Raw genomic sequence first — 19164 nt, forward strand, 5'->3', positions numbered from 1 at the left:
TACCGCAAAAAAAAAAAAAAAAAAAAAAAAAAAAAAAAGCTTGTGATGAGAAATAGAAGAAAAGTCAGGATACAGATTTCTCCGTGTTTACTGGGAAGTACTTCTAGCAGGAGGCTTGGGGGTGTGTTCGGACAGGTTCGCTTTGGAAGAGTTTCTTGTGTAGTTTGCAAGCCGCCACTCACGAAAGCCACGCCGGGACCTCACAGTTGGTGGGAAACTGTGCTGTGATTTCTGACGGCTCCAGAGCTGCCTTATGTGTTAACCACTAAGAAGCTAAGGAAAGGGAGGGGTCCTTGCCTGGATCCGGCTGGACCCACGCCCACACGTTGGCTGTGTGATATTCAGCGCACAGAGCAAGGAGAGAAGCCCTCGTCCCCTGCAGCGGGCACAAACCCTGCTTGCTTCGTGCGCTCCACCCCCGATCGCCAACATTCCTCTTAGAAAGTGTCGACTTGAAAAAAAAAAAGCACAGGGCTTCCCTGGTGGCGCGGTGGTTGAGAGTCCGCCTGCCGATGCAGGGGACGCGGGTTCGTGCCCCGGTCCGGGAGGATCCCACATGCCGCAGAGTGGCTGGGCCCGTGAGCCATGGCCGCTGAGCCTGCGCGTCCGGAGCCTGTGCTCCGCAACGGGAGAGGCCACAACAGTGAGAGGCCCGCGTACCGCAAAAGAAAAAAAAAAAAAAAAAAAGCACAACGTGAGAGTTGTGAGTTAAGTTTTATTGGGGGCAAAATGAGGACTACAGCCTGGGAGACAGCATTTCAGACAGCTCTGAGCAACCGCTCCAAAGAGGTAGCAGGGGAGGGGGGAGGTCAGTATATATGTGGGGTTTCGGTGAACGGGGAGTGCATGCAATCAGTCAGTATATATGTGGGGTTTCGGTGAGGGGGGAGTGCATGCAGTCAGCACATATTTTTGCAGGTTCCTGCTAGTCTCCTGCAGGTTCCTGCGAGCCACACGGAACAGACGGCACCAGGAAGGATTTTAGTGCTTTCGTGGTTACGAGGAGGTGCAAGTATTGGGCTCATAAAACCGTCTCCTGAAAATCTCTAACTATCTGAAGACCTGTCCCGCCAGTTTTTCCCAGAGCACAGAGTTCCTCATTCCTGGTCTCCACCCTGAGCTCCTTTCAGAGGGTGTTGAAGGTCAGCAACTGCAGCGGCTCTTGATTTAATCCTTGTAGAGGTGACAGCAAGGGCCAATCTGTAGTTGGCAAAAGCAACATGAGAAAACTGCTCCCCCAGCCCCTCCTAAGTCGCAGAGATGAGCAGCTAATGGAGGTGATAACAGAGTGAAAAAGCAGCGTGGATTACACGCCCACGGAGCACCAGTGGTTCCATTAGATGCTGACAGTGCTCTGATGACAGAGGGATGAGGTATCTCCCATCTAACAGGTTAAGGAACTTAAGTTTAGAGAGATTAAGTCATCAAGGTCCCTCCACTGATCAGAGGCAGAGCTTCTCCTGTTTACCTGAAAGACCCCCAAATCCTCTTCTGTGATCACCTGGTGACCATGGTTCCAGGAACAAAGGGTGTAAACCCACCTGCCTCCAAATCAAAGATGGTGCATGGTAGAATCAACCTCATAAGTCCTGAGGTCCCACAGCCCTTCTCTTCCTCCTTCCGTGGTTCATCCTCTTTCATGTATTATTTCAACACATAGTTATCTGTCAAGGGGTTCTGTGTGCTGGCCACCGTTCTGGCTCCAGTGAACAAGCCAGGTGAAGTCCCTGCTTAATGTCCATCCCGGGGGGAGGAAGCAGACAGTGAGTGGACATGCAAGTAGATGAAATGCACGATGTGCTTTTTTACGTGGTCGTTGAGTGTTCCGAGGTTGAGCAGGGAGAGGACAGGCTGACCAGAGGAGCCCTTGCAGCACTGTGGCCGGAGAGGGCTTCTATGCGGGGTGACGTTTGTCCGGAGACCTGGCTGAGGTGAGGAAGGGAAAGGACAGCTGTGCCCCAGCCAGGAGCAGACTGTGTGGACAGTAGAACAGCGATGGTCCGGCACGGAGGGATGCAGCTCGAGCAGATGTGTGTGCAGGAGGCTGAGGCCAGAGGGACTGGGGCAGGTCTTGTTATCTTACTTGGATTTTGGAGTCTATCATGAGTGAGATGGGAGCCACTGGAAGTTTTTCTCGGATGGAGCCGATGGTGGTGGTGGTCGACCCACAACTGCTGGGAATTCCTTGCCATTTCCATGAACAGCGACCTGTCTTCCAATGCAAGCCCTGACTCTTGTTGGATACCTACCCTGCTTGCTGGAACACAGGGGGCCCATGGGAGAGACAAGCTGCAAATCGGCGAAAGGCACATAGCCCCGCTGGTAACTACTGAGCACAGGGTATAAATACCCCGGCTCACACACCTCTCAGCCCGGCTCACCCGAGGAAAGTGCTTTAAGGTGCTTCTCAGAGCATCACCATGATATTACGCTCCAGTCACCTGGGTGTGGCTGGCCTGATAATTCCCCCCTCCTTGGCTACTTTCCTTCCTTGCGTGACCTCCCCATCCCACTCCTGGAGCTCCCTGCCCCTCCCTGCGTTCAACCCTCAACCCAGGCTCTGCTTCTGGGGGAAGGTCAGTTGTGAAACCTGACCTGGGTACAGACAGGATCAGTCTGACTGCTGTGTGGACAGCAGTGATGCAGGAGGGACTGGTGGCAGGTCCTGGATGTTGGCGTTGTCCAGGGACAGATGTCCAGTGCCTTGAACCAGGCAGGAGATGGAGGTGGGGTGATGAGCAGCAGGCTCCCTGGGGACTTGCTGATGAACGGCATAAATAGATGCAGGGAATCTGCGTGGTTATCTGGGCTTCTCTTTTCCTTGCTGAGGCTACCCTGTTCTTGACGGTTCTGTGCCTTCTCGCTCTCTCGCCTTGCCTTCTCCAGCCCTCCCCCATACCCACCACCTTGATCATTAACAGTACTGCAGAATTTAATTCAACGCAAGGCTTTTGTGGAGCGTGGTGTAGGCGTTAGACACCCACCCAGGTACCAGGGAGACAGAAATTCGTACTTCCCATCCAAGGTGTGATGAACAGAGGCAGCAAATCATCGGGATACGGTGTAAAACTGCACCACGTCTGTCTGATGTGAAGACAAGTTTGGGCAAATAAAACTTGTCTTTTCTGAGTAGTGTTTTTTTTAATTGGAGTAGAGTTGATTTACAATATCGTGTTAGTTTCAGGTGTACAGCAAAGTGAATCAGTTATACATATGTATACATTTTTCAGATTCTTTTCCATTATAGGTTATTACAAGACATTGAATATACTTCCCTCTGCTATATAGTAGGTCCTTGTTGCTTATCTATTTATATATAATAGTATGTATGTGTTATTCCCAAACTCGTAATTTATCCCTCCCTCCCCTTTCCCCATTGGTAACCATAAGTTTGTTTTCTACGTCTGTGGGTCTGTTTCTGTTTTGTAAATAAGTTCATTTGTGTCATTTTTTAGATTCCACATATAAGTGATATCATATGATATTTGCCTTTCTATGACGTACTTCACTCAGTATGATCATCTCTAGGTCCATCCATGTTGCTGCAAATGGCATTATTTCATTCTTTTTCATGGCTGAGTAATATTCCATTGTATATATGTACCACATCTTCTTAATCCACTCATCTGCTGATTGGATTGTTTCCATGTCTTGGACATTGTAAATAGTGCTGCTGTGAACATAGGGGTGCATGTACCTTTTTGAATTAGTTTTCGCTGGATATATGCCCAGGAGTGGGATTGCTGGGTCACATGGTAGTTGTTTTTAGGTTTTTAAGGAACCTCCATACTGTTTTCCACAGTGGCTGCACCAGTTTACATTCCCACCAACAGTGCAGGAGGGTTCCCTTTTCTCCACACCCTCTCCAGCATTTATTGTTTGTAGACTTTTTGATGATGGCCAGTCTGACTGGTGTGAGGTGATACCTCATTGTAGTTTTGATTTGCATTTCTCTAATAATTAGCAATATTGGGCATCTTTTCATGTGCCTGTTGGCCACCTGGATGTCTTCTTTGGAGAAATGTCTATTTAAGTCTTCTGCCCATTTTTCGATTGTGTTGTTTTTTGTTGTTGTTGAATTGTATACACTGTTTGTATTTTTGGAAATTAAGCCCTTGTCGGTCCTATCGTTTGCAAATATTTTCTCCCAGTCCATAGGTTGACTTTTCCTTTTGTTAATGGTTTCCTTTGCTGTGTAAAAGCTTATAAGTTAGATTAGGTCCCATTTGTTTATTTTTGCTTTTATTTCTATTGCCTTAGGAGATGGACCTAAGAAGACATTGGTGCAATTTATGTCAGAGAATGTTTTGTGTACATTCTCTTCTAGGAGTTTTTTTAAATTTACTTTTATTTATTTATTTTTGGCTGTGTTGGGTCTTTGTTGCAGTGCATGGGCTTCTCATTGCAGTGGCTTCTCTTGTTGTGGAGCACAGGCTCTAGGCGCATGGGCTTCAGTAGTTGTGGCTCGCAGGCTCTAGAGCACAGGCTCAGGAGTTGTGGCACACGGGCTTAGCTGCTCCGCGGCATGTGGGATCTTCCCAGACAAGGGCTTGAACCCGTGTCCCCTGCATTGGCAGGCAGGTTCTTAACCACTGCGCCACCAGGGAAGCCTTCTTATAGGAGTTTTATGGTGTCATGTCTTATATTTAAGTCTTTAAGGCATTTTGAGTTGATTTTTGTATATGGGGTATGGGTGTGTTCTAACTTCATTGAGTTGCATGCTGACTAGTGTTTTTGAATGTCTGTCTTTATATAAAATGCAATGGGTATATATTTATAATTATCTGTTGATACACAAACACGACTTATCATTGCCTTCTAATTAACTGAAGTAGGTAGTCTTGCAGTGTGAGCCTTCAAGAAAATAAAGATGTTCGTCAGAAATGGATCACCTGTACAACTGTCATGTGTATAACACATTATCATGTTCAAGGGACTGTACAATTTAGCTCATTTGTCTCATTTAGACTCATCTGTGATGAGGCTACGTTATTTCATCATCAAGATCATCTTCACCACTGTCATCACCACCACCACCACCACCACCACCACCATCACAACCATAATCATCATCACCATCACCATCATCTCCATAATTATCATCATCACCACCAATAGTATCACTATCATCACCATCATCATTACCACCATCACAATTACCATCATCACCACCACCATCACCACCACCACTATCGTAATTATCACCTTTATCACCACCATAGTCATCATCACCACCACCACCATCTCCATAATTATCAACATCATCACCACCACCATCACCACCGTCGTCACCACAATCACCATCATCCTCATCATTTTCATCATCACCATCCTCACCGTCATTCCCATGTTACAGAAGTTGAGCCTCACCCAAGGTCACAGAGCTAATAACTAATGACACCATCACTGCAGACCTTGGCAAAGCAGAGCTCTCTCTGCCCACTCCCCCGACCACATGCCAGGAACCTTCCTTCAAAGACAGATACGGCTTGCCCTTTCCTCTCCTCTCCTTCCTACTTGCCCCCTGAAATGGGGAGCCAGCCTCCTGCACCGTGAGGACAGGGGCCGTGAGTAGGGGTGGAGGAGTGGGGAGATGCAAGGACCCTGCTTTTGGAGGACTGACACCAGCCCTGACCCGATTCCTCAGGGTCACCTTTACATGAGAGGGAATCACGTTTCCATCATTTTTGAGCCCTGTTGTTTTAGGGTTTCTGTTGCTGCCAGCCCTAATCCTGATGCAGTCTTCAAGCTCCACAGATCCTGCAAACCACCCCCCTCCTCCCATATCGTACGCACATGCCAAACCCCCCATCCTAACTACTCTGAAGGCGGCTCAGCCATTTCCATAATCTGATTTGCTTTTAATCTGTGTTGGAAAGGATAAAAGCAATGGCCTTCCAGGGCAGACCTGGACCAAAACCACGCAGCTGCACCAGGTAAAAACGCTGCGGATAAGTGTTTGTTTGGAAAGCGCTGGCTTATCGCGAGGGATGTCTAGGAGCGCTATTAAGCAGTATTTTAAAAATCCAGTTTATTCTAAAGTGCGTATTTTCCATCTCTGGCTCAGGTCCAGCCAGCAAAGAAAGACAGGCTTTGGCTTGTGGCTTCTTTTATTCCTCATCCCAAATTGACCATCACCGGTAAATGAGATCAAAGCTTCCAGCCCATCAGCCCGTAAAGGCCCCTGGGAAAGGAAATGTTAAGCCGTCATCGGGACCCAGCTGGACATGGGAGTGGGTGGCCCAGTGCCCACGAGGGCATCATTGTATCTCAGCCTTGCCCTGTTGTGACTGCACGGACCACACATCCTAGGAAGAAGTCCAGCCTCTCAGAGGATTTTTCTGACACAGTGAGATGCCAGTTATCAGAGGCAGTGAGCCTTGAGGCTGGATGATGGCTCATGTCAGAGGGGGAAGTTCTTGTTTTCTTATTGAACTCTAGTTGATGTGCAATAATGCATTAGTTTCAACTGTCCAGCAAAGTGAGTCAGTTTGTTTTGGTTTTTTTGCAGGTTACTTCTCCTTATTATTACAAAATATTGAGTGTAGTTTCCTGTTATGTAGTAGGTCCTTGTCGATGAGCTATTTTATATATAGTGTGTATCTGCTAATCCCAACCTCCTCATTTATCCCTCGCCCTCCCTTTCTCCTTTTGTAACCATAAGTTTGTTTTCTGTGTCTGTGAGTGTGTTTCTGTTTTGTAAATAAGTTCATTTGTATCATTCTTTTTTAGATTCCACATATAAGTGATGTTTGTCTTTCTCTATCGGACTTACCAGTACTTCACTTAGCATGATAATCTCTAGGTCCATCCATGTTGCTGCCAATGGCATGATTTCCTTCTTTTTCACGGCTGAGTAATATTCCATTTTATACATGTACCACATCTTCTTTGTCCATTCCTCTGTTGCCGCACATGTAGGTTGCTTCCAAGTCTTGGCTGTTGTAAATAGTGTGTGTAGGGGTGCATGTATCTTTTCAAATTATAGTTTTCTGTGGATATATGCCCAGGAGTGGGATTGCTGGGTCCTATGGGAGCTCTATATTTAGTTCTTTGAGGAACCTCCATACAGTGGCTGCATCAGTTTACATTCCCATCGACAGTGCAGGAGGGTTCCCTTTCCTCCACACCCAGGAGGGCTCCTTCTTGATCACCACAGAGCTGTGCTGCAGGCTGCTTGGGGGCCCGGAACACATCCCTGGAAACTGGTAGAAAGGGGAGTGCTGATGTTACTGGACACAGAACAGCCTCTGTGGTAGGATGTTTATGCAACGGACATCTGGGAAATACGTGAAGGTAATCCTGCCCTTGACGTTCCAGTGGCCAGGAGGGCACATCAGAAAAGCATGGCGTGCTGGCCGTGGGCTGCTTCCTAACAGTGCTGTGAGCAAAGCCGGCTCAGTATTTACCAAAGAGAGACATCTGGGTCTTTCGTGCCAACAATTGAAATTAGTCTTGCAAAAAAGCAAGGGTTTAATCCAGTCCAAAGAAAATTGGATTAAGGGAAGAGCATTTTGTATAATGCTCCTGGAAACTATGCCAGAAGCCGTAGCACAATGGTTGTAAAAGAGTTTTACAGGAGTGTGATGAGATGGGTGTGTGTGTGTACACGCAAGAGGTTTATTGTGTGACTAGAGTGAGACAGGTGCAGAGAAATCGTGGGACTTGGTGGGGTGTGCTCAGGGGGAATTTAATAGATGCTCTAAGAGAAATATATACAACTCATAGAATATCTTCAGTACAGGACTTCCCTGGTGGTTCAGTGGCTAAGACTCTGGTGCAGCATGGCCAAAAAAAAAAACCAAACAAAAAAATTCTCTGTATGATTGCAATATTAATATCAGTCTGTGTTCGTTCGTCAATCAGTATGATTCTTTCTCTCCGAGTACCGCTGATTTTACCATCAGGCTTTATCATCTTGAAACATGCAGATGTGGGTATTAGTCAGCTGAGGCTGCTGTAACAGAACACCCCAGACTGGGCAGCTTAAACAATGGAAATTTAGTTCTCACCGTCTGGAGGCTGGGAGTTTGAGATCACGGCGTGGACAGACTCAGTTCCCGGCGAGGCTCTCTTGTTGGCTTACAGATGCCACCTTATCTGCATGTCCTCGTGTGGTGGAGAGACAGACCCCATACCATATTATAACCTCACTTCACCTTCATTCATTGTTTACCCCAAATACAGTTACTCTGGGGGGTTAGGGCTCCAACATACGAATTTTGAGGGGATATAAATCCGTCCATAGCAACATGGCTTGAGATAAGCAGGCAGGCTTGTCACAGCCCAGCAGGGGCATCTCAGCTCCCTACCTCGTTCCGTTTCTGAATGGGAACATTTCCCAACAAGGCTGAGAAACCTGCTAGTTGAACAGTCACCCCCCACTGCTCCCCACGTTTGTAGAGCCCTTCATTTCCCTGAGGTCAGGGTGCCCCTGCTGTGCCCCTAAGCCCTGCCCCTCAGAATTCCTGCCCGCATCCCAGCCGCCAGATCTGGGCTTCAGTGACTGAGTCTCCCTCTGGTCCCAGAAGGCCACTGGCCGCCCTAGAATCAGCTCAGTGCAGGGAATCCACAACCACCAACCCCCAAGGGGAGGTGGAGTAGGAATCCCCCAGCCCCCTCGGGCAGCTCGCTCACAGGTGCTGTCCAGGGCACTGGGGCTTCCAGAGCAGCTAAGTGCAAATGCCCCAGTGCTGCCTGGCCTGGTTCACAGCCCTGGTCCCCCATCCCTTTCCCTCACCCCAGATACTCCCAAGTCTGCATGCTGTGGGACCCCAGCCACGACAATCAGCTGAGATCCTGCAAAAATAAAACCCACCCTGGGTAGTTACCCAAGAGGAGAAAAAAAAGCAAACACCTTCGGTACATCAAACGCCATCCATTCAACACCTATGAGAAAAGTCAGCTTTATTTTTTTTGAATTTTTGAATTCTATGTATTTTTTTATAGAGCAGGTTCTTATTAGTTACCTATTTTATACGTATTAGTGTAGATATGTCACTCCCAATCTCCCAATTCATCCCACCACCACCACCCACCCCTGCTTTCCCCCCTTGATGTCCATACGTTTGTTCTCTACATCTGCGTCTATTTCTGCCCTGCAAACCGGTTCATCTGTACCATTTTTCTAGGTTCCACATATATGCGTTAATATATGATATTTGTTTTTCTCTTTCTGACTTACTTTACTCTGTATGACAGTCTCTAGATCCATCCACGTCTCTACAAATGACCCAATTTTGTTCCTTTTTATAGGTAATATTCCATTTTATATATGTACCACATCTTTATCCATTCGTCTGTCAATGGGCATTTAGGGTGCTTCCATGACCTGGCTATTGTAAATAGTGCTGCAATGAACATTGGGGTGCATGTGTCTTTTTGAATAATGGTTTTCTCTGGGTATATGCCCAGGAGTGGGATTGCTGGATCATACGGTAATTCAATTTTTAGGTTTGTTTTTTCTTTAACATCTTTATTGGAGTATAATTGCTTTACAATGGTGTGTTAGTTTCTGCTTAATAACAAAGTGAATCAGTTATACATACACATATGTTCCCATAGCTCTTCCCTCTTGCATCTCCCTCCCTCCCACCCTCCCTATCCCACCCCTCTAGGTGGTCACAAAGCACCCAGCTGATCTCCCTGTGCTATGCGGCTGCTTCCCACTATCGGTTTTACATTTGGTAGTGTATATATGTCCATGCCACTGTCTCACTTTGTCCCAGCTTACCCTTCCCCCTACCCGTGTCCTCAAGTCCATTCTCTAGTAGTTCTGTGTCTTTATTCCCATCTTGCCCCTAGGTTCTGCATGACCCCTTTTTTTTTTTTTTGATTCCATATATATGTGTTAGCACATGGTGTTTGTTTTTCTCTGACTTACTTCACTCTGTGTGACAGACTCTAGGTCCATCCACCTCACTGCAAATAACTCAATTTCGTTTTTGTTTTTTTTTTTTTGCGGTACGCGGGCCTCTCACTGTCGTGGCCTCTCCCATTGCGGAGCACAGGCTCTGGACGTGCAGGCTCAGCAGCCATGGCTCACGGGCCCAGCCGCTCTGCAGCATGTGGGATTCTCCTGGACTGCGGCACGAACCCGTGTTCCCTGCATCGGCAGGCAGACTCTCAACCACTGCGCCACCAGGGAAGCACAGTTTCGTTTCTTTTTATGACTAAGTAATATTCTATTGTATAAAGTGCCACATCTTCTTTATCCATTCATCCAATGATGGACACTTAGGTTGCTTCCATCTCCTGGCTATTGTAAATAGAGCTGCAATGAACATTGTGGTGCATGACTCTTTCAGAATTATGGTTTGCTCAGGGTATATGCCCAGTAGTGGGATTGTTGGGTCATAGGGTAATTCTATTTTTAGTTTTTTAAGGAACATCCAATACTGTTCTCCATAGTGGCTTTATCAGTTTACATTCCCACCAACAGTGCAGCAGGGTTCCCTTTTCTCCACACCCTCTCCAGCATTTGTTGTTTGTAGATTTTCTAATGATGCCCATTCTAACCGGTGTGAGGTGATGCCTCATTGTAGTTTTGATTTGCATTTCTCTAATAATTAGTGATGTTGAGCAGCTTTTCGTGTGCCTCTTGGCCGCCTGTATATCTTCTTTGAAGAAATGTCTATTTAGGTCGTCTGCCCATTTTTGGATTGGGTTGTTTGTTTCTTTGATATTGAGCTGCATGAGCTGTTTATATATTTTGGAGATTAATCCTTTGTCTGTTGATTCATTTGCAAATACGTTCTCCCATTCTGAGGGTTGTCTTTTCATCTTATTTGTAGTTTCCTTTGCTTTGCAAAAGTTTTTAAGTTTCATTAGGTCCCATTTGTTTGTTTTTATTTCCATTACTCTAGGAGGTGGATCAAAAAAAGATCTTGCTGTGACTTATGTCAGTGTGTTCTTCCTATGTTTTCCTGTAAGAGTTTTATAGTGTCCTGTCTTACATTTAGGTCTCTAATCCATATTGAGTTTATTTTTGTGTGTGGTTTTAGGGAGTGTTCTAATTTCATTCTTTTACATGTAGCTGTTCAGTTTTCCCAGCAACACTTATTGAAGAGGCTGTCTTTTCTCCTTTGTATGTTCTTGCCTCCTTATCAAAGATAAGGTGACCATAGGTGTGTGCGTTTATCTGGTTTTAGGGAGTGTTCTAATTTCATTCTTTTACATGTAGCTGTCCAGTTTTCCCAGCAACACTTATTGAAGAGGCTGTCTTTTCTCCTTTGTATGTTCTTGCCTCCTTATCAAAGATAAGGTGACCATAGGTGTGTGCGTTTATCTCTGGGCTTTCTATCCTGTTCCACTGATCTATATTTCTGTTTCTGTGCCAGTACTGTATTGTCTTGATGACTGTAGCTTTGTAGTGTAGTCTGAAGTCAGGGAGTCTGATTCCTCCAGCTCCGTTTTTCTCCTTCAAGACTGCTTTGGCTATTCGGGGTCTTTTGTATCTCCATACAAATTTTAAGATTTTTTGTTCTAGTTCTGTAAAAAATGGCATTGGTAATTTGATAGGGATTGCATTGAATCTGTAGATTGCTTTGGGTAGTATAGTCATTTTCACAATGTTGATTCTTCCAATCCAAGAACATGGTGTATATCTCCATTTGTTTGTATCATCTTTAATTCCCTTCATCAGCATCTTATAGTTTTCTGCATACAGGTCTTTTGTCTCCCTAGGTAGGTTTATTCCTAGGTAGTTTATTCTTTTTGTTGCAGTGTTAAATGGGAGTGTTTCCTTAACTTCTCTTTCAGATTTTTCTTCATTAGTGTATAGAAATGCAAGAAATTTCTGTGCATTAATTTTATATCCGGCAACTTTACCAAATTCATTGATTAGCTCTAGTAGTTTTCTGGTGGCATCTTTAGGATTTTCTATGTATAGTATCATGTCATCTGCAGACAGTGACAGTTTTACTTCTTTTCCAATTTGTGTTCCTTTTCTTTTTCTTCTCTGATTGCCATGGCTAGGACTTCCAAAACTATGGTGAATAATAGTGGCAAGAGTGGACATCCTTGTCTTGTTCCTGATCTAAGAGGAAATGCTTTCAGTTTTTCTCCATTGAGAATGATGTTTGCTGTGGGTTTGTCATATATGGCCTTTATTATGTTGAGGTAGGTTCCCTCTGTGCCCACTTTCTGGAGACTTTTTTTATCATAAATGGGTGTTAAATTTTGTCAAAAGCTTTTTCTGCATCTATTGAGAAGATCATATGGTTTTTATTCTTCAATTTGTTAATATGGTGTATCACATTGATTAAGTTGCATATATGAAGAGTCCTTGCACCCCTGGGATAAATCCCACTGTGATCATGGTGTATGATCCTTTTAATGTGTTGTTGGATTCTGTTTGCTAGTATTTTGTTGAAGATTTTTTCATCTATATCCATCAGTGATATTGGTCTATAATTTCCTTTTTTTTTAGTATTTTTGTCTGGTTTTGGTAACAAGGTGATGGTGGCCTCATAGAACAATTTTGGGAGTCTTCCTTTCTCGGAAGAGTTTTGGAAGAGTTTGAGAAGGATGGGTGTTATCTCTTCTTTAAATGTTTGATAGAACTCACCTGTGAAGCCATGTGGTCCTGGACTTTTGTTTGTTGGAAGATTTTTAATCACAGTTTCAATTTCAGTACTTGTGATTGATCTGTTCATATTTTCTGTTTCTTCCTGGTCCAGTCTTGGAAGGTTATATACCTTTTAAGAATTTGTCCATTTCTTCCAGGTTGTCCATTTTATTGGCATAGAGTTGCCTGTAGTAGTCTCAGGATGCTTTGTATTTCTGTGGAGTCTAATTTTAATGATTTGAGTCCTCTCCCTCTTTTTCTTGATGAGTCTGGCTAATGGTTTATCAATTTTGTTTATCTCCCCAAAGAACCAGCTTTTAGTTTTATTGATCTTTGCTATTGTTTTCTTTGTTTCTATTTATTTCTGCTCTGATCTTTATGATTTCTTTCCTTCTACTAACTTTGGGTTTTGTTTGTTCTTCTTTCTCTAGTTCCTTTAGGTGTAAGGTTAGATTGTTTGAGATGTTTCTTGTTTCTTGAGGTAGGCTTGTATAGGTATAAATTTCCCTCTTAGAACTGCTTTTTCTGCATCCCATAGGTTCTGGATCGTGTTTTCATTGTCATTTGTTTCTATGTATTTTTAAGAGTGTTGTGGTCAGAAAAGATGTTTGATATGATTTCAATTTGCTTAAATTTTCTGAGGCTTGATTTGTGACCCAAGATTTGATCTGTCCTGGAGAATGTTCCATGTGCACTTGAGAAGAAAGTGTAATCTGCTGTCTTTGGATGGAATGTCCTATAAATACCAGTTACATCTATCTGCTCTATTGTGTCATTTAAAGCTTTTGTTTCCTTATTAATTTTCTGTTTGGATGATCTGTCCATTGGTGTGAGGTGTTAAGTCCCCCACTATTATTGTGTTACTGTCGATTTCTCCTGTTTTATAGCTGTTAGCAGTTGCTTTATGTATTGAGGTGCTCCTGTGTTGGGTGCATATATAATTGTTGTATCTTCTTCTTGGATTGATCCCTTGATCATTATGTAGTGTCCTTCCTTAACTCTTGTAATATTCTTTATTTTAAAGTCTATTTTGTCTGATATGAGAATTGCTAGTCCAGCTTTCTTTTGATTTCCATTTGCATGGAATATGTGTCCCTAGGTCTGAAGTGGGTCTCTTGTAGACAGCATATATATGGGTTGTGTCCATTCAGTGAGCCTGTGTCTTTTGGTTGGAGCATTTAATCCATATATGTATGTTCCTATTACCATTTTCTTAATTGTGATGGGTTTGTTTGTGTAGGTCCTTTTCTTCTCTTGTGTTTCCCACTTAGAGAAATTCCTTTAGTATATATTGTAAAGCTGGTTAGGTGGTGCTAATTTCTCTTAGCTTTTGCTTGTCTGTAAAGCTTTTGATTTCTCCATCCAATCTGAATGAGATCCTTGCTGGGTAGAGTAATTTCCCTTTCATCATTTTAAATATATCATGCCACTCCCTTCTGACTTGTAGAGTTTCTACTGAGAAACCAGCTGTTAACCTTATAGGGAGTCCCTTTGTTGTTTTCCCCTTGCTTTTAATATTTTTTCTTTGTATTTAATATGTGTCCTGGTGTGTTTCTCCTTGGAGCTATCCTGAACGGGAACCTCTGTGCTTCCTGGATTTGATTAACTATTTATGTTTCGGTTTTTTGGCTGTAAGGCATGTGGCATCTCAGCTCCCTGACCAGGTGTTGGACCCACACACCCCTGCGCTGAAAGGTGAAGTCTTAACCAGTGGACCAGCAGGGAAGTCCCCTGGGAGAAGTGGGTTTTGGTGGAGGGTCTCAGCTGACCTGCAAGACGGGGCCAAGGGTGGACAGCCCTCTCACCTCTGTGCCCCTCACTTCTCTTCTGCCCCCATCCAACAGGCAGACCCATGGTGAGCTCTGTGGGGCAAGGAGCAGGGGTGGACAGGGATGGAGTGCATGTGGTAAGAACACCCACCCTACTCTCCCCCCTCCTCACCCATTTAATGGATCATCTGTGGCTTCCCTGATCAGAGAAATGAGAATCTGCTGATGTAAGTTACTCTGCAACCCACTTTTACTTTTTTAATTTTTATTGGAGTATAGTTCACCTACAACATTGTTAGTTTCAGGTATACAGCATAGTGATTCAGTTATCCATGTACATATTCTTTTCCCATTTAGGTTATTACAAAATACTGATAGAGTTCTCTGTGTTACACAGTAGGTCCTCGTTTTCCTCTATTTTATATATAGTAGTGTGTGTGTTAATCCCAAACTCCTAATTTATCCTTCCCCCACCCTTCCCCTTTGGTAACCATGCATTTGTTTTCTATGTCTGTGAGTCTGTTTCTGCTTCATAAATAAGTTCATGTGTATTATTTTTCAGGTTCCACATATAAGTGATATCAGGTGGTATTTGTCTTTGTCTGACTTACTTCGTTTAGTATGATAATCTCTAGGTCCATCCATGTTGCTGCCAATGGCATTAGTAATGTATGTACCACATCTTCCTATCCATTCATCTGCTGATGGACAGTTAGGTTGCTACCATGACCTGGCTGTTGTGTCTTTTTGAATTATGGTTTTCTCAGGGTATATGCCCAGTAATGGGATTACTGGGTCGAAGGGTAGTTCTATTTGTAGTGTTTTTGAGGAACCTCCATACTGTTTTGTAGACTTTTTGATGATGGGCATTCTGACCTGTGTGAGGTGATACCTCACTGTACTTTTGATGTGCATTTCTCTAATAATTAGAGATGTTGAGCACCCTTTCATGTGTCTGTTTGCCATCTGTATGTCTTTGAAGAAATGTCTGTCTATTTAGGTCTCTGCCCATTTTCTGATTGGGTTGTTTATTTGTTGTTGTTGAGTTGTTTGTAGATTTTGGAAATTAAGCCTTCATCGGTTGCATTGCTTGCAAATATTTTCTCCCATTCTATAGATCGTCTGTTCATGGTTTCCTTTGCTGTGCAAAAGCTTGTAAGTTTGATTAGGTCCCATTGGTTTATGTTTCTATTGCCTTGGGAGACTGACCTAAGAAAATATTGGTATGATTTGTGAGAGAATGTTTTGCCTGTGTTCTCTTCTGGGAGTTTAAGTCTTTTGTGTGTGGTGCGAGCGTGTGTTCTAACTTCATTGATTTACATGCATGTCTCCAACTTTCCCAGCACCACTTGCTGAAGAGACTTTTTCCCATTGTGTATTCTTGTGTCCTTTGTCAAATATTAATTGACATAGGTGTGTGGGTTTATTTCTGGCCTCTGTTATTTAAAGATACATTAAAACAGTATAAGAACTGAGGAAGATTGGGGGAATCCACCAACAAGTCCAGAGCTGAGAGCACAGAAGAGCATAAGTGTTGAGACGCCTGCTGTGGTCAGCTGAGTAACGTCCCCAAAGATGTCCAAGTTCTAATACCCGAACGTTGTGAATATGTGAACTTACGTAGCAAAAGGAAGTTGGCAGATGTGGTCCTGCTAAGCACCTTGAGATGCACAGGTGACCTGGGTTTTACAGGTGGTCCAGTGTCATCACATGGGTCCCTGTAAAGAGGACGTCAGAGGAGTATTTGGTTACAAGATGCTGAGCTGCTCGTTTTGATGATCAAGGAAGGGGCCACAAGCTCAGGATGGCAGACGCCTCCAGAAGGTGGAAAAGGAAGGAAATAGATTCTCCCCTGGAGCCTCGAGAAGAAACCAGCCTGCAGGATCCCTTGAATTTAGAGCTTTGGGCTTTAAAACGGTAAGATGGCACATTTTGTTCTTTTAAGCTACCAAGTCCTCGGTTCTTAGAGTAGCCACAAGAAACTCAGACAGAATCCAAGGATGTTAAGCAGGGGGACAGCTGACACTTGCAGGGAAACGACTTATGAAGATTAGATGACTAGGACAGATGAGAAGTAACTAGAGAGAAAGATCTGTTTTTCAACCTATTGATTTTCATCTCCCTAAGAGACTGCAAACTCCGGGAAAGAAGGGCTCAAGTGTCTCCGGCTCACCTTCCAAAGGGAGCAGTATCTCTACCTGCTGCCCCATCTGGCTCGATCCGTGAGAAGCAGAGGGAGGAGGGTTGCCGTGTCAGGTGCGACCCCACACCTCTGCAGGGTTCCTCTCTCGTTGCCAAGATCCTGGCATGTGGAACACGGTGCAGGGATTCAGATGCACCATGGCTTACGTTCCGGGGACACGGTAAGGAGATAGTTAATCAATTACCGTCTAATTCTGATGGCTCCAGCGCTGCACCCCTTCCCTCTGAAGCAGATGGTCGAGCTGAAATGGTTTACCTGCGTAGACAACGTGGTTTTACTTCATCTCAGTAGCTACAGCGTGGGCTCCTGAACGGCCTCTTTTCATCACTTCTGGGTCTTCTTCAGCCACCCAGCCAGGCTCTCCGTGAATAACTCCTGAAAAAGAATGCACAGCCAGGAGCCTTGCCCGGAGGTCAAGGCGGCTAAGGCCGAATCGCTGCTTTGTCCGGGCAGGGGTTCTGCACTGCAACAGGAACGCAATCGCCACGTCCAACCTTCAGATCTCGGGTCGCAGAAGAGGCAGCCCACCCTCAAGCCTTTCCAGCCCAAGAGAAAGGTGCTTTCCACTTTGTGCCTGTGAGGGCCAGGCTCCATCCCCCTCCTGCCTCTGTGCACCCTTCTGCAAGTCACTCGCCTCTTTACTTTCTCTGCACGATGGGAAGCTTGCCTGCAAGGTGGTTAGTGGTGGAGATGGGACCTGTGAGGCACTGGCAGCTCAGAAAGTGAATCCATATTTGCGTCACTGTCACCGACAAGGTGAGGACCGGCCGGTTCCTGTATCTCTCCAGGAGAGGAGGAGCAGACCACTTCCCAGGGGAATCTGAGTCCGCTAAGTAAATGCTGCGACCATTTGATAGAAATACTGTAAAGCCATTACCTTCTTAGAACAGACCATCTGTCTCCTGGTATCAGCCATCACTTAAAAGCCAACTCAGCCCAGCCTGGTCAGGTGCTAATCAAGGACATGAGTTAATAGGGCAAAATAATTAGAGGATTAGTGTCATGACCTACCTGGTAAGTGCCCATCTTATATTTTAATGCCTATAATCACAGTCTCAGCTGTTTGGGGATAGAAGAATCCAGCAATGACACTGTCTGATACAGATTCTCTGATATTTTCTTGAAGAACCAAGGGACTCGAACGCAGGAAGCAGTCCCACTCGAGGACGTCAGGGCAGCGCTGACACCCTTTAATAAGTCAAGGATGCAGTGTCCATCACAAACCTTTCCTTCTCTGATTGCCTGAGATTTATGGGATCCTGATGAAACATCACCACCAATGAAACAGCGTGTCACAGCTCAGCGTACATGGTCGACCCTTCCTGACAACATCTCATAACTGCAGAACAGAGAGGCCTGTATTATCCCGACGTAAATATGGACCCCAGGAGAAACCAGCTCTTTGGACCCACGGTAACGGTTCCTGGGAGGGCATTATTGGGGGTGGGTTTCCCACGGTGCTGCTTACAAGTCATTCCTTGGAGACCCCGAGATTGTAGAAAATACTGATCCAGAGCACAGGATGCAGATGACCTAAAAATGGACCCGAGGGGAAAACAGTTAAGTGGGGTTATGATGGCTCTACCGGTCCAACCAAACAAGGGAGGGTGGATTTATGATCAGATTCTGAATTCTAGAACAGGGAAGCACAGACGCTGTCCCCACAGGATGGTCTACTTAGCAACTGGCTCCTCCCTCCCTGGGGCCATGTGTCACTATTCAGCCCATGGGGGTCAGGGTAGTTCAGAGGGTACTTGCTGAGGTTGCAGACCTGGAGCTCCAGGATTTGGGGGAAGGTGGTGTCCAGAATTGTCCCTTCCTTTTCACGAGGAGGCTCAGCTCATCCCCGGGTGTGGAGAGTTCAGGCCTGCAGGCTGGCTCAGGGTCCACGAGGATGGATGTCCACCTCACCAAGCACTGTAGGGAGGCAGAGGGTCATCAGTGAAGGGCTTCAGGAAGCATGAAAAGCTGCGTGGACGGATCCCCGGAATGGACATGATGATGAAGATGATAGACTGTCCACTGAGCATCTCCCGTTTCTCATTTTCTCCTATCCTTAGGGTGGATGAGCATCTGAAATTAGGCTGTGATGTTGTCTGATTCTTGTGCCCCCTCCCCTTGAAGGTGGGTGTGATCTAACTCACTGTGACACGAGAGCGTCCAGCCGGTCCATCAGGACGGTCTCCAGGGACAGGGTCCCGAAGGAAAGTGATACGTGGTCCTCAACGTCTTGAGTCTGAAGGGAAGCAGCCTCGAAGAAGGTAATATTCATGTCTGCACTACCCTGTATTGTGTGTGTGGATCTAACAACTATAAACATTGTAAGTATTATAAATATGGCAATATCTATGATACACATACAATACGATTTATACAACACGCATATAGAACGTAAAACGTATAACATTTGACAGCATGACAGTTAAGGTTTTTTTTTTTTTTTTTTGAGGCACACGAGTACCTTGTGGCCTCTCCCGTTGTGGAGCACAGGCTCAGCCGCCATGGCTCACGGGCCCAGCTGCTCCGCGGCATGTGGGATCTTCCTGGACCGGGGCACAAACCCATGTCCCTTGCATCGGCAGGTGGACTCTCAACCACTGCACCACCAGGGAAGCCCAAGGTAT

The 19164-nt window shown here is 45.1% G+C and overlaps 1 long non-coding RNA gene across 1 annotated transcript; it reads right to left on the reverse strand.

The window, feature by feature from the left end:
- Window positions 1-1085: 1085 nt before the first annotated feature.
- On the reverse strand, window positions 1086-18806 carry LOC117310571 (uncharacterized). Its single transcript, XR_012329455.1, has 4 exons — window positions 18685-18806; window positions 18312-18457; window positions 15958-18073; window positions 1086-1200 (listed from the first exon to the last, which is right to left on the reverse strand). It is a non-coding gene; the product is annotated as an uncharacterized lncRNA (long non-coding RNA).
- Between the last annotated feature and the right edge of the window lie 358 nt (window positions 18807-19164).

Source organism: Tursiops truncatus, chromosome Y, assembly GCF_011762595.2.
Source record: "Tursiops truncatus isolate mTurTru1 chromosome Y, mTurTru1.mat.Y, whole genome shotgun sequence".
NCBI lineage: Eukaryota > Metazoa > Chordata > Mammalia > Artiodactyla > Delphinidae > Tursiops > Tursiops truncatus.